General features: G+C 43.8%; 1 protein-coding gene across 8 annotated transcripts in view; it reads left to right on the top strand.

Moving 5' to 3' along the window:
* The first annotated feature begins 425 nt into the window (after positions 1–425).
* Positions 426–13,472, top strand: part of sema5ba (sema domain, seven thrombospondin repeats (type 1 and type 1-like), transmembrane domain (TM) and short cytoplasmic domain, (semaphorin) 5Ba) — a 192,874-nt gene continuing 179,827 nt past the window's right edge. For 6 of the 8 annotated variants that reach the window (XR_013902313.1, XM_026144737.2, XM_026144735.2 and 3 more), the window contains exon 1: positions 426–604. The gene's annotated coding sequence lies outside the window, so the exon portion shown is untranslated. The remainder of the gene's footprint in view (positions 605–13,472) is intronic. The other 2 variants (XM_080290785.1, XM_080290786.1) reach the window with 1 other exon arrangement.

Below are 13,472 nucleotides of genomic sequence, written 5' to 3'. Positions count from 1 at the left end.
TAGGCTTGTGGAATGTAAATAGACTAGAGTAGTAACAAAACAGAAAAGTGTATAACCATAACTTGTGTTCCCTGTTTAAGCTTGCTGTTACTTGCAAAGCAGGGGAACACTCACATTCCCAGTGGACCTTTATTGCCCGGTTACCCCGACGGCAGGTAGGCTGCTGTTGCATCCCAGACAACAGCACGCAGGGCAAACCTTTCCCAGAAAATCCCTTTGGTCTTTTCTTAACTCGGTGCGGCTGTTTCTGCACTGGACATAGGCAGTGTTGTGACACTCTTCTTGCTCTCCGGGGTGTCCGTGCGTATGTTCCTCCCGATTGCGCTTGCAAATCGGCCTCTTACTCCCCCCCCACCCTCCTCACCACCCCCAATCCTCCACTCCTCCCCGCTCTCCCCCAACCCGGTGGTATCGTCCGACGGTAAAGAAGAGAGAGCGCAGTTGTCGGCTGCAGGTCTCTCGGAGAGGAACGCGCAGCGGCTGAGGAAACAAGACTAGAACCCATCTCTATTCTGGCTCCACAGCTTAAAAACTGCGACTGTGATTCTCTCCTTATCTCTACCTGGCATTCTCATCAACTTAGGGAATACAAACATCTTGCAAGGTAAAAGAAAAATCACTTTTCCCTTCTTTTCCACTGCAAAATACCTGGGAGGACTAATACAAAGCACTTTTTGGGTGTGTTGTGCACCAGTTTCCAGCTTGTATCCCGCTTCAGATTTACGAAATGGATTGCAGTTCGACTTTGACTGAGGTGTTTGATTTTTTTTTCATATTAAAGGCAAATCAGCACAATAGCCTGCTGCAGCTTAGCTGACCTGCACAGATAAAATAAATAAGGGACCCTCCATCACTAATGGATTGGCTACTCGAAAGCTTTATTCAGCCATGCTGTGGGGTCCGTTTCTCTCTGGACCATTTTTCTATCAGAGCGGGGTTTGAGCGGTGGGGCTGTGTTTTTATCCTAAATGTCAGACACTTTGCGGATATCCTCTTTTTCCCACTTTAACTGCTTGAGGCAAAGTGATTTGTCCGTTGATATAGCGTGTTATTCAGAGCTGCTCCTTTATGTCTCGCCAGTTTTACTTTCCACTCACGTTTCATCCCAGGATCAGAGGCGCATTTGTGGGCTGCAGGAGCTGGCTGTGCCTGCCACATTAGCACTGCCTCAAACTTACTTTGTGCTGCACGCTGTCCTGTAGTCCCGGTAAGAGGCAAGACGTGGACTTAAAAAGCAACCTTGTTGGGAAACTTGTTCCCGTTGTTAGGAGATATGCTTGGGAAGGAAAGTGCATTTTTTGGGAGATTGTGCGCCTGGTCGGCATTTCTCTTTTTAAATATTTGTGTGCGCGGTAACCCAATTTGGCGGTTCAGAAGTTTGGTGTAAAATCGACCACCCTGTCTTTTCTTCCCGACTGTGCAAGTGAATTTTATTGTCTGACTTAAAGACGGCCAATAATGACCTCATCACTTCCGATAACAGATTAACAGCTTTTACGCACGGGTTGAGCAGCCTTGCGCACAACGTTTCGGGTGTTTTGTTCTTTCCCAATCCCAGGAAACGTTAGTGAGGCTAATTCTGCACGAGAACACTCAGAAAATATTCATGAGCTTGTCACTTGGATGAATAGCTTCTCCATTTCTCCCCGATAAAGACACTTCAGATTTGTAATAGTTTAAATTGTAAAGCTGTCCAGGTAAAAGCGCCTGAGGCTGTGGATTTCGAACAAAGAGATACCCTATTATAAAAGAAATAGGTCGATTTCATTTTGCGTAAATTTGAGTTGATTATCCTGAAATGATTTGTCAAGCGCTCCAAAGCGGACCGTGTTGTAGCAGAGCAACAGAGGGCAGTGTTGAGCGGCACTGTACAGCTGTGGCGACACCTTGCCAGGTAACGTCTGCTGTAGAGTTACAGACAATCTGCACGCACACAAGTTTGGTCAAATGAGCACGCAAAGAGACTTTCATGAAGTATTGCTTGATTGTTTTTTTGTTTTTGTTTTAATCAGTCGATCAAATGCCAAAAGCTTACGCACAAACTTTTATCTGGAGACAGTTCACTGAGAACAGTTTTCAGAGAAATTTTGTGGCTGGAATTTTTAAGGCTTAAAATATTAAATCTTATTACCCCCCCCCCCCCCCCCCGACCAAATTAATCAAACAGCTTATTCAACTGAAAGCTATTTTCCTGCAACAGCGACTATCATCACTGGGCTCTTGGTAGTTTTTGTGGTGCTGCACTCTATTCATCTGTAGCTTTTTAAAAAAAATGTTTTTATTGAGCCCCAGTTGTTCAGTTTCTTCAGTATTGTAAATTAATGTATTATTCATTAACACTCAAATATGCACCATGGCTGGTGTGAGTTTTGGCAAAGGTGATGATATAATCCTTTTTTAATGCAGCTTGTTTTTTTTCCATACAACAGACAAGAAAAAAACATATTTAATATCCTCAATTAGCTACAATTAGTAATCCACTAAAGACAGCTTCATAGTGGTAATTTCCCACTTCCCTTTCTGTGGAATAACAAGGAGCAACCCCATCACAATCCAGTTATAATTGATCACTTAAACTGCCGTAACAAAAGAATTTCCCAAATATGGGATGAATAAATTTGCCACATCATCTTATTTCATCTCATCTGATCACCCTACATTGGCATAACTATTGCTTTTATTTTGTTCATTCATCAATATGTGTGAAACTACCATATCTCCCTCATCTTTTGATTGATATTCATCCATTTGACAGGTTTTGTTAGGCCCAGATGCTTGTCATATGGATCATTAACGCTTTTGTTATTTGGAGAGCTGTTTTTAGTATCCTGGGTCACTCCATTCAAATGGAAAGTAGGTTCATCTTTGATGAATTTATGAGGGCTCTTGACAGGTCCTGGTGGGGCAGAATCAGACCTACCAAGCAGAAAGAGATCCAAAAAAAACAATCCCAAACTGGATAACCTCCCTGCAACCTATCCCCCTCCAGCTATCCTCTTAGAACTACTCTACGTTCACTTTCCCCTTCTTTCTCATTTTCCATGTAACTACAGCGTGTGGAAGTGTTTTGTTTTCCCAATGTTATCCAGGGGTCATGTATCTCCATGGCATCTAATGGCGACATAAATAATTCATTTCCATTACCAAATATGATAGGTGTGGAATAGACGAGCTGGCGGCCTTTTCATCAGATTTTTAATGATGCATATTTAGACGGGGCCAGGTGAGATATTTCTGTTGTCGGGCATCATTTGAGATGCGGTGAACAGATATGAAAGTTTAATGTCCGGAGAACTTGATCTCTCCTCTCCTCCGCCTGACGAGGATGAAACGCTCAATATGGTCTGACCATCGCAGGTGCGCGAGTGTTGCCGTGAGCACGTCTCGTCTAAAGCGATAACAGACGGATACAGATAAGAAGTGTGATTGTGTCAGGTTTGATGCCACTTTTCTCGCGCAGTTACCCTTCATATAGCTCCAGTTGTATAAAGATGGAAAAGGAGCTTGAGGGATAAAAATAACAATAACTCTTGCTGTTGACAGACTGTTTTGTCATTTCAAGGTGTAGGTTTTCACCATCCAAGAAACCAAGGTAGAGAGTGGAAACTGACAGCTTTCACAGAGCGATATCTCTGCTGTTAGTCTGTCATTCAGCTGTTTGACTTTTCATGCACGCCAAACAAGCTGTCCAGGACATCTGCTGCCACCCGTGTGAACCACACCTCACTTCATTTATGCACTCTATCATCTTATGTCTTTTTTGAACCCTGACTTGAGAGTTCCAACAAAAATAAAAACACCCCCATAACCAAAAACCTATCTCTGCACTTTCAGGAAGGATGCCTTTATGGTTACAAAGTAATGAGTGGTTTGCAGGGGTGCACAATTCTGCCTGTTGGTCCTTATTTTGCACCCCTTTGTGTGTGTATGTGCATGTCCTTGCTATGTGGAAGTAAAGAAAAGAGATTTTTTACAGTTTTAAAGTGGCCTTCTGGAGCAGGATTCACATGGTAATCAGGTCAGGGTGCACTGAGGAAAAACAAAGCTGTCCAAAAGCAGAGAGAGGGTCCAAAAGACGTGCTGTTTTCTTTCTTTCTTTCTTTCTTCATTTTTTTGTTAAGATATTTCAAGGAGTGTGAAGAGACACATGGAGAGATGCTGCCTTAAAGTGGCTCTGTATATTCAGAACACTGCAGCCACATTGGAGTGTCTGTTGCTCTCTGTTATGTTAATATAACGCCAGATTTGAAATAACAGCGTCAGACACTATGATTTGAGGTGGCAGCCCTCGCCTCAATACTCGCCGTGGTCTTTATACTGAGAATACAGAGCTCTGCTGCCTAGTCACCTGAATGTGATTATGTTGTCCCACAGTACTGACATAAATGTTGCCATTTTCCATTCACACACACACAGACACACACCGAGGCTCGATTGAGGTCCCGAGCCTCATTTTATTCAAAATGAAATCATTCCTCAGCTATGTGACAACTTAGAGAAACATTCAAATTTTGGCCCAGGCTTGTTTCTTGCTTTTTTTTGTCCTTTTTTTGAGGTTGATGTGAGTGTTTTGTGGCCAATTTTACTGTCAGAAACAAACTGCAGCTTGACAGATGCACTTTGCCTCACCGCCGCAGCAGCACCCTGATGAGAATCTGCATCAGATTTTTTTTAGCTCAGTCTTTTGTTAATGACAGACTCGGTTTGAGGAGGAACGTGTACTTGCAATAAGCAGACAGTTTGAGCCGTCAGCAGAGGGAGGCCGAGCGGTCTGAGCTGGTGGGTGGAAATGAATAATTCCACAGTGTCTGTCTGGGTCCCCTCAGCCTCCCCAGATCTCATTGTTTCTGAATGCAGAGTGTACTTGGCGTGGCCTTCACTCACGCTGTCTGGCTGTTTGTAACCTGGCCTTTCTCTGCATTGACAGACAACCTCGTTGTCTGTGAAATCCAGTACGGCAGCAATGTCTCTGCCCCCTGTCTGCAACCCTGCTAATTAAAGCTTGATGCGACCCAACAGTCTCAATTTGTCTGCGGAACGTTATCATCATTGTTTCCTCCTCTGCTATTTACAAACAAGGAGAATAGAGATAAAAATGGAAAGCCTGTCAAGCAGGAGGGGAAACTTGATTTTTTTGAAGCTTTAAATGATTATTGGAGTTTAAAATTAGCATGCAACAGATTATTCTTTTCTTATTTTCCATATGTGAGAATTTGCTGCTTAGCTTGTTGGCTGAAACATATAAACTTTGGTCTTGGTCTAGTGATGAACAGCCTCCACATTTTCTAAGAATTTCCAGATGAAAAGGATTAATTGGTTAATAAAATTAATAATTAATTAATAATAAAAAACAATTAATAACAGGTGTGGTTTGAATAAAGGCGACTCTGTTCCTCATTTGGAGGGCAGCTTTTAAACTGGATGTGCATTCTTCCCAACATGAGAATATTCTGGGATTTCTGTCTTTTTCCACACGTTCTCATTGTTACCCCTCTTGGCCATTAGACGAGGTGTGCGAGAACGCGCGTCGTGAGCGAGCGTGCGCTCATACGCGCATGTGTGCATGTCTGAGCAATTTGATTTTTCTCTTTGTGTGCATGCGAAGCGGACGTGAAGGCATGTGCCTTTTCTCTCCCATCCCTCCTCCGTTCAGCCTCGGCAAGGTCTGAGCAAAGCCGGAATAAAAGGGGAGCGAGAGGAGGAGAAAGTACTCCCACAGTTGATTTGACTATTGTGAGGGGGAGGAACACTATTTCCATTGATGCTCTGGATGCACGGCTCAAACCCCCAGAAGCTTTAGGAAGGGAGCTCATTCAAGGCTTGGTGTGACCCAGAGGACTGATTTGGAAGATGGGTGTTGAGCCCTTTGTGGGGACGGTGGGAACATTGTTCCCATTCCACCGCTTTAATACTACTGTGAACCACTGGCTCTGTGAGATGGATGGGCTCTCAGGTTGTCTGTTTTCACTCTAAAGACACCGGAGAGGTCTTTTATAGTGGAAGTTTCTTGAATCTTCCAAGTCAAAGAGATTGTTTCTGCAGTTTCTAGATAGAATATATTAGATTTTTGTGTTTTTTTGGGGGGGTTTTTCTGTAAAAAAAAAAAAAAAGAAAATGTTGTAATTTGGAAAAGTAATTTAAGGATCTCCTCTCTTTGCTCTCAGAGGAATCATAGTTGAGTGACAAATCATTAACACATCTGGCCATTGTTCAAAGGTAAAATCACATATATTTACCTTTGATTTTGTCATAGCTGCAAAGAAGAAAGAACAGGATGCTGTACCTCTGCAAAAACCCCAAGCCCCAAGCCTCCTCCTTCAAGTCAAGTCAGTCCGCATGAAATAGGTCAAGAAATCATAAATCACAATTTTGCTTTTGCTTTGAAACCTGTACACATTTCCGCCTCTGTTATAACCTTTGATTTAAGGACAAAAGCTGACCTTCAAAAACTGAAACAAACAAACAAACTTAGAACAGGGCATGAGACGGCAATGATTTCCTTTCTGAATTCCTTTGGCTGAAGCAAGTAGTTTGATTTGATGGGGTGGCTGTAGCTCAGGTAGTAGAGCAGGTCACCTGCTAACTGGAAGTGCTTGTGAGAACGGGTGTGATTGGGTGAATGAACAAGTTGTATAAAACACTTTGAGTGCTCATCGTAAAAAAAAGCTAAATAAGAACATTTAACATTTACCATTGCTTAAACCTTCCGGATGGTATTGAGTATGTAAGAGCACTTGTTTTGAATGTCTGAGTTTATCTGGCATTACTCAGAGTGGATTTGGACTTTTTTAATACAATGCAGAAAGCATATTGTTAAATCAACAGATGGCAGGTCTCTACTTCACTGGTAACCTGACGTGCCACTGAACCAGCTAGGAAGTTGTTACCAGTTTTCCAAATAGGTAACATGTAAGCTGTTTGGAAAACGAGCAGCATTTTTCATTAAATAATTAGCACATTATTGCACGAGACATTTGATTAACACCACATACCAAAACGTCATCGAATAAGATCGGCGAATTACACAAAAGGTGTAAAGAAGTAAAACCTGTCGCAGTCTGAGGGGCTTCAGAAAGACGTTTGTGATTCCAGGTCTATGCAACAAAAACAAAACTGTGTATAACTGACATCATCTTCATTTCCAAAAGACATTTGTCAAGTGACTGGATGAACCATCTATCTATTTAAACACCCAGGAGAAGAAGGCGAGCACTTCCCTTTATGTTGTTGATTGAACCGCAGCTCTCATGATCGTGATCTATCGAATCGTGCGAGAATTCAGCTGCCTTACAAGGTGACTTTACTGCAATGAATGAACGCCATTCTTTCTCAACAGCCCCTTCACTTGTTTGTTTCCATGTAGGCGTTGAAGAGCACTGTCTGAAAAGTTGCTGCGCGCTTTCCTGTAGGTGTTTCTTTGAACCGAGATCTGGTAAAAAAGCAAAGCCTGAACATGATAATATGTATTTTCATTCCTCTATGGAAGCATCTGGATTGCTACGTTTTGCTGTATAGAAATTCAGGTATGTGGAGCAAAATATAAATACAATGGAAATTGGTTGTCTGAAACCTGACCTAAGCCTGAATGCACAAAGCATAAATAAATCACGTTGAGGTCGACAGAAGTGCTGGTATTTTTCATTCATACACTTTAAACATTAGATTATACGACTAGGAGTCTATAAAAACTACACTTGGCTGTATAAAGTGTTCAAATATTGTTAAGTGGCTTCATCAAACTCATACTTTTGCTTTCGAGTCGTCAACATTCCTCTCAGGGATCTCAGGGCTTCAGGTATTTTGCTTCAAAAAGACCCATTGTGTGCAGCTTTTAGAAACCTCTCCTAATAGACTAAGGCTCATTTTTACCCTGTAAAATGATTATATCTCTCCAAATGGAGTCATACGGTGAGATCTAAACTCCTTTCTTCAGTTTGTGCTCTGTGAAATAATAGGTTTGAAGAAGGCAGTGCAAACAAGGCTTAAACTGATATGCAGAGGCAACTCATGCACTACTCATCTAGCTTTTTATTTACACGCTGACAGGAAATGGAATGACGATATACATTATTTGTTTTTGTTAGAGACTATTTGGCATGCTAAGAAGCTGCCATTATTCAGTATGTGACTTCAATAGTACCAGGCGCTTTGGAGACTATCAGATAAAGCTGCTGAGAATTCCTGATGTGTTTACTTGACATTCGTTTGCAGTATTTTAGATTTTTATCAGCAGCCTCTGATAGGTCGTAGAACTGGCTCATTAGAAAGCGCAGCACATGCATCTCTGCCGGTCAGCAATCTGGCGTTTGTGAGCGCGCCTGTTTGTTTGTTTGAGTATCCATGTGTTTGTGTCCGAACATATGCGTGTCGGCTTCTGTTGTGTACATTTGCAGTAATGGCTAGAAAATCAGCAGCAGTTAGTGAAAGCGGGCAGCTGCTCTCCGATTATACTGTTACCCACATCCCCACATTCACGTAGCATGTATAATTGGACAACCACATGTCAGGATGCGATGTGCAGCATGAGCCTAATGATTTTGCAGCACTAAATACGATTCAGTGGCGTTGTCCTTCTTCCAGATAATGGCTTGAAATCTAATGCAAGTGGAGAGTAGAGAATGACAGAGTTGTCCTGGGATCCTGAGAGCGCCGTGGGATAGTTGTCATCATTTTTATGAGTCTATGATGTATGAAGGTTGAAAAAGTCCTTATTATTGTACAGCAACAGTGAAAATATGGTTAATATTAGGCTGCCATGATGTTACGTGCCGTGTAAGCGCCCACTCTTTCCTCCCACAAATACCTGAAACATTTCAAATAATTTCCAGAACAAAGAATAGAGGACAGTGGAAACAAAAGCACAACTTTTCACGTGTAGCAACAGCTTTAGAAGGACAAAAGAGAGGACGTAGAGGAAACTCCTCCCTGGGAATTTTGAATGTGTTTTTCTTTTCATAAAAGGAAATAACATTTTACAGAAAGGTGGGAACATTATGAATAACCAACAAACACAACAACCAGCTGATCGAGCCAGGAAGAGCGCAAACAGGTACATAAATAACTACACGTGAAAGTTTATGTCTTGTGTGTCTAAAAGAAAAAAACATATCAGCCAATATATTTGAATATCAGATTTTTAAACTGCCAAATATCGGTATCAGTCTTAATAATCCTATATCAGCTGGGCTCTGCTTTGCTGCTTTGAACTAGTGGATAATGCCACGTCGACAACTCCAAAGCCAAGTATAGCTCCAGTAAGATCAAATGCGCTGAAGAGCACTGGCACAGAGATCCCACATGGTGTTTTTTGTTGCTTTTTGATGTCTACTTTGTCACGCTGTTCGCCCTTTGTTTTTTTCTGATTTCCCTTTAGTGTGACAAGTTCACATTTCCCCATCTAAATGTTTTATGCAGTTTGTATTATCGCTGCCCTGACCAGATAACAAGAGGCATGCGTGTTGAATAATTACTTATCTCCTCAGGTACCACAGTGAAATCCACCAAAAAAACCCTTTTGTTACCTAATCTTCACAGCTGCGTTATTCTTCTTCTCAATCCAAAACAATCCACGCCTGCTGTCAGCCTTCTCCAGAAAATCAGCATATATAGACGTGTACTTTTGCAAGACGCAGCACGGTTCTGACAAAGGGAAACAACAACAGAGAGCATATACACTTATTTTGTGTGGCAGCTATAGACCTATTTCACATCTGAGGTGTCAAAACATTTCAGCTTTTTCAGGGAGAATCCGATCATGCTATTATTCATTGTCTGCGTCTGTTTTCTTTTGTTTTTTTTTCCTGTCTATTTGACCTGCGTAGCAATGAGCACTCAGCAATACTCCAGCTTAACCTGACAGACTTTCAGGAGAAATTATTCTGCCGTGTCTTTTGACCTTTTTGTGTGGCTCTTGCCAGAAATCTCTTGGTTTTAAGCCAACAGGCAGACCGGAATTTGTTCTTTTTCTCCGCCAAAGTGGCTGATTTGTGATTCATGCTGCGTGCGAGCTGCGGAGTTTTTAATGGTCAAATGCAGACCTTATTATCTCCCCAGAGAACTCACTTCGATCATACTCACTGCCGTGTATATACCCCCCGACGCTAATGCTAGGTTGGCCATGAAAGAACTTTCTACAGCCATTAACAAACACCAGAATAAACACCCCGAGGCTGCTTTTATTGTTGCTGGCGACTTCAACCACACCAACTTAAAGACAGTCCTTCCCAGATTCCACCAACATGTCTCCTGCCACACCAGAGGAGACAAGACTTTAGACCATGTGTATTCCAACCTGGCTGGAGCCTACAAAGCCACACCCCTCCCCCACATTGGACAATCGGACCATCTCTCCCTGTTCCTCACACCTCGGTATTCACCACTCATCCAACGTGTGAAACCTGCTGTGAGGACAATTAAAGTGTGGCCAGAGGGGACAGACGCAGTGCTCCAGGACAGATTTAAAAACACAGACTGGAATATGTTCACCCACACAGACCTGGACCAGTATGCCTCATCTGTACTGGATTACATCTCCGAAACCACAGACAGTGTCACCACCCAGAAACGGATCACCATGTACCCCAACCAGAAGCCTTGGATGAACCGGGATGTTCGTCTCCTCCTGAAGGCCCGCAACACCGCCTTTAGGTCAGGAGATGCACACGCCTACAGTACAGCCAGGGCTAATCTAAAGAAGGGCATCAAAAAAGCCAAACACCATTACAAAAAGAAGGTAGAAGAACACTTCTCCAACTCCAACCCCCGACGCATGTGGCAAGGACTCCAGACCATTACAGACTACAGGACCACCAAACCCTCCCCCGCATCCTCTGATGTCTCCTTCCTCAACGAGCTCAACAACTTTTATGCTCGTTTTGAGCGAGGGAACCCCACAACCACAACCAAAGCAGACGTGACGCCAGACCACCAACCTCTGACTCTCTCCCCCACCGATGTAGGAGCGGTGCTGAGCAGGATCAATGTCCACAAGGCTGCAGGTCCCGATGGCATCCCCGGGCGTATTCTCAGAGCGTGTTCTGAGGAGCTTGCAGGAGTGCTCACAGACATATTCAACCTGTCCTTGGCCCACGCTGTGGTACCGGCCTGCTTCAAATCCACCTCCATCGTCCCGATACCCAAAAACTCCAACCCATCTTGCCTCAATGACTACCGCCCATAGCACTCACTCCCATCATCACTAAGTGCTTAGAGCAGCTGGTCCTAGCACACTTCAAATCCTGTCTCCCCCCCACCCTGGACCCCCACCAATTCGCATACCGCCGGAACAGGAGCACAGAGGATGCAGTCTCCATCGCACTGCACTCTGTCCTCTCACACCTGGACAACAACAACACCTACGCCAGAATGCTGTTTATAGACTTCAGTTCAGCATTCAATACAATCCACCCCTCACAACTCATCAGGAAACTGACAGACCTGGGCATCAGTTCCCTCATCTGCAAATGGTTACTGGACTTCCTGACCAACCGCCCCCAACATGTCCGGCTGGATAACCACTGCTCATCTACAATCACGATGAACACCGGTGTACCACAAGGCTGTGTGATGAGCCCTTTCCTCTACTCCCTCTTCACCCACAACTGCAGACCTGCTGATGGTTCCAACACCATCATTAAGTTTGCAGATGACACCACGGTGATTGGCCTCATCAGTGACAACGATGAGGCCGCCTACAGGGAGGAGGTGGATCGTCTGGCTGAGTGGTGCGACACAAACAACCTGCTGCTTAACACCGAGAAGACCAAGGAGCTCATCGTGGACTACAGGAGGAATGCTGACCCACATCCACCCATCCACATTAAGGGGACGGCTGTGGAGCGTGTGAGCAGCTTCAAGTTCCTGGGAGTCCACATCTCCGAGGATCTCACCTGGACGACCAACTGCTCCAAGCTGGTCAAGAAGGCTCACCAGCGCCTCTTCTTCTTGAGGACTCTGAGGAAGAACCACCTGTCCTCAGACATCCTGGTGAACTTCTATCGCTGCACCATCGAGAGCATCCTGACCAACTGTATAACAGTCTGGTACGGGAACTGCTCTGCCTCGGACCGGAAGGCGTTGCAGAGGGCCGTGAAAACTGCCCAGCGCATCGCCGGAGCACCACTTCCTGCCATAAAAGACATCTACAGGAAGCGGTGTCTGAAAAGGGCTGGGAAAATCATCAGAGACCCCAGTCACCCATCACATGGACTCTTCACCCTCCTGCCCTCTGGGAGGCGCTACAGGAGCCTCCGGACTAAGACCACCAGGTACCGGAACAGCTTCTTCCCCACAGCTGTCAGACTCTTGAACTCTGCCTCCTGACATCTGACCCACGTTAACTCATGGACTGAACATACACACACACACAATGGACAACTGTACCCTCAAACACACAATAATAACATGGACTGAACCACCACTCACAACCACTAGCACTTTATATAGCCTCTGTAGAAATTATCCACACCCTCACTTACCTTACCTGCACTACTGTATAGCCCTGTGTAAACAATCATTCTGTACATACGATAATTTTTAACCCTACAACTGTTTACAACTTGCATAGTTCACATTTCTGTATAGCTGTATATCTCAGATTCCTGTAAAGTTATTTATTTCATATTCTGTATAGTTTTTCATATTTATATCCTGTCCATATCCTGTACATAGCTTGTACTCACTACAGCCTGTACATACTTATAGTTATAGAATATTCACAACATACTTCATACCGTGTACATTATAACATAATAGACCCATTTCTATATTATTGCTAATATATATTGTAATATATCTATATCACTAAGCACTTCTGGATGGATGCAAACTGCATTTCGTTGCCCTGTACCTGTGCATGTGCAATGACAATAAAGTTGAATTCTATTCTATTCTATTCTATTCTATTCTATACGCTCAATTCTGGATATGAGGCTGACAGGGGAATAGTGCTGCAAGACTGTAGCCTTAATTAAGGACTCATTAGCTAACAGGTGCTGAACACTGAGAACATATACAAGCACAGGCCTGAAATGAGCGAAACAGTAAGTACTGCGAGTGCAGGCACTTCAGATTGTGACCACGATCCTTATTTGAAGCTGAACATTGAACAAAGGTTGCTGTCTTTGGCCAATGACAAGTCTGACGGGCAAGTCAACAAAGTGGAACAGAAAGCACGACGCGTCTACGCTCTGCCTCCCTGGCTTTAAGTGTTCAATCATAAACACATTTTTGTGCCACACTACCTCTACAGCACTGCTGAGTCGGGTTAGCTTTGGTTACTATGGCAATAGAAGTGGCTCTCGGTGGGGGCAGGAGGGTCTGCTTGAGACTGAAGCAGAAAGAGAGGAGTGTGACAGTGATTAATGTCCTGGCAGAAACAGAGACGGTCAACTCTCAGAGCCCCGTTGTCACCATCAGAGTATTAAAAAGCACGCCGCGCCCAGCACCTCGTCTCAAAAGCACCAGAATGGCTG

The sequence above is a fragment of the Astatotilapia calliptera genome, chromosome 16, assembly GCF_964374335.1.
Source record: "Astatotilapia calliptera chromosome 16, fAstCal68.1, whole genome shotgun sequence".
Taxonomy (NCBI): domain Eukaryota; kingdom Metazoa; phylum Chordata; class Actinopteri; order Cichliformes; family Cichlidae; genus Astatotilapia; species Astatotilapia calliptera.
This window is presented reverse-complemented; position numbering and strand designations above follow the sequence as displayed.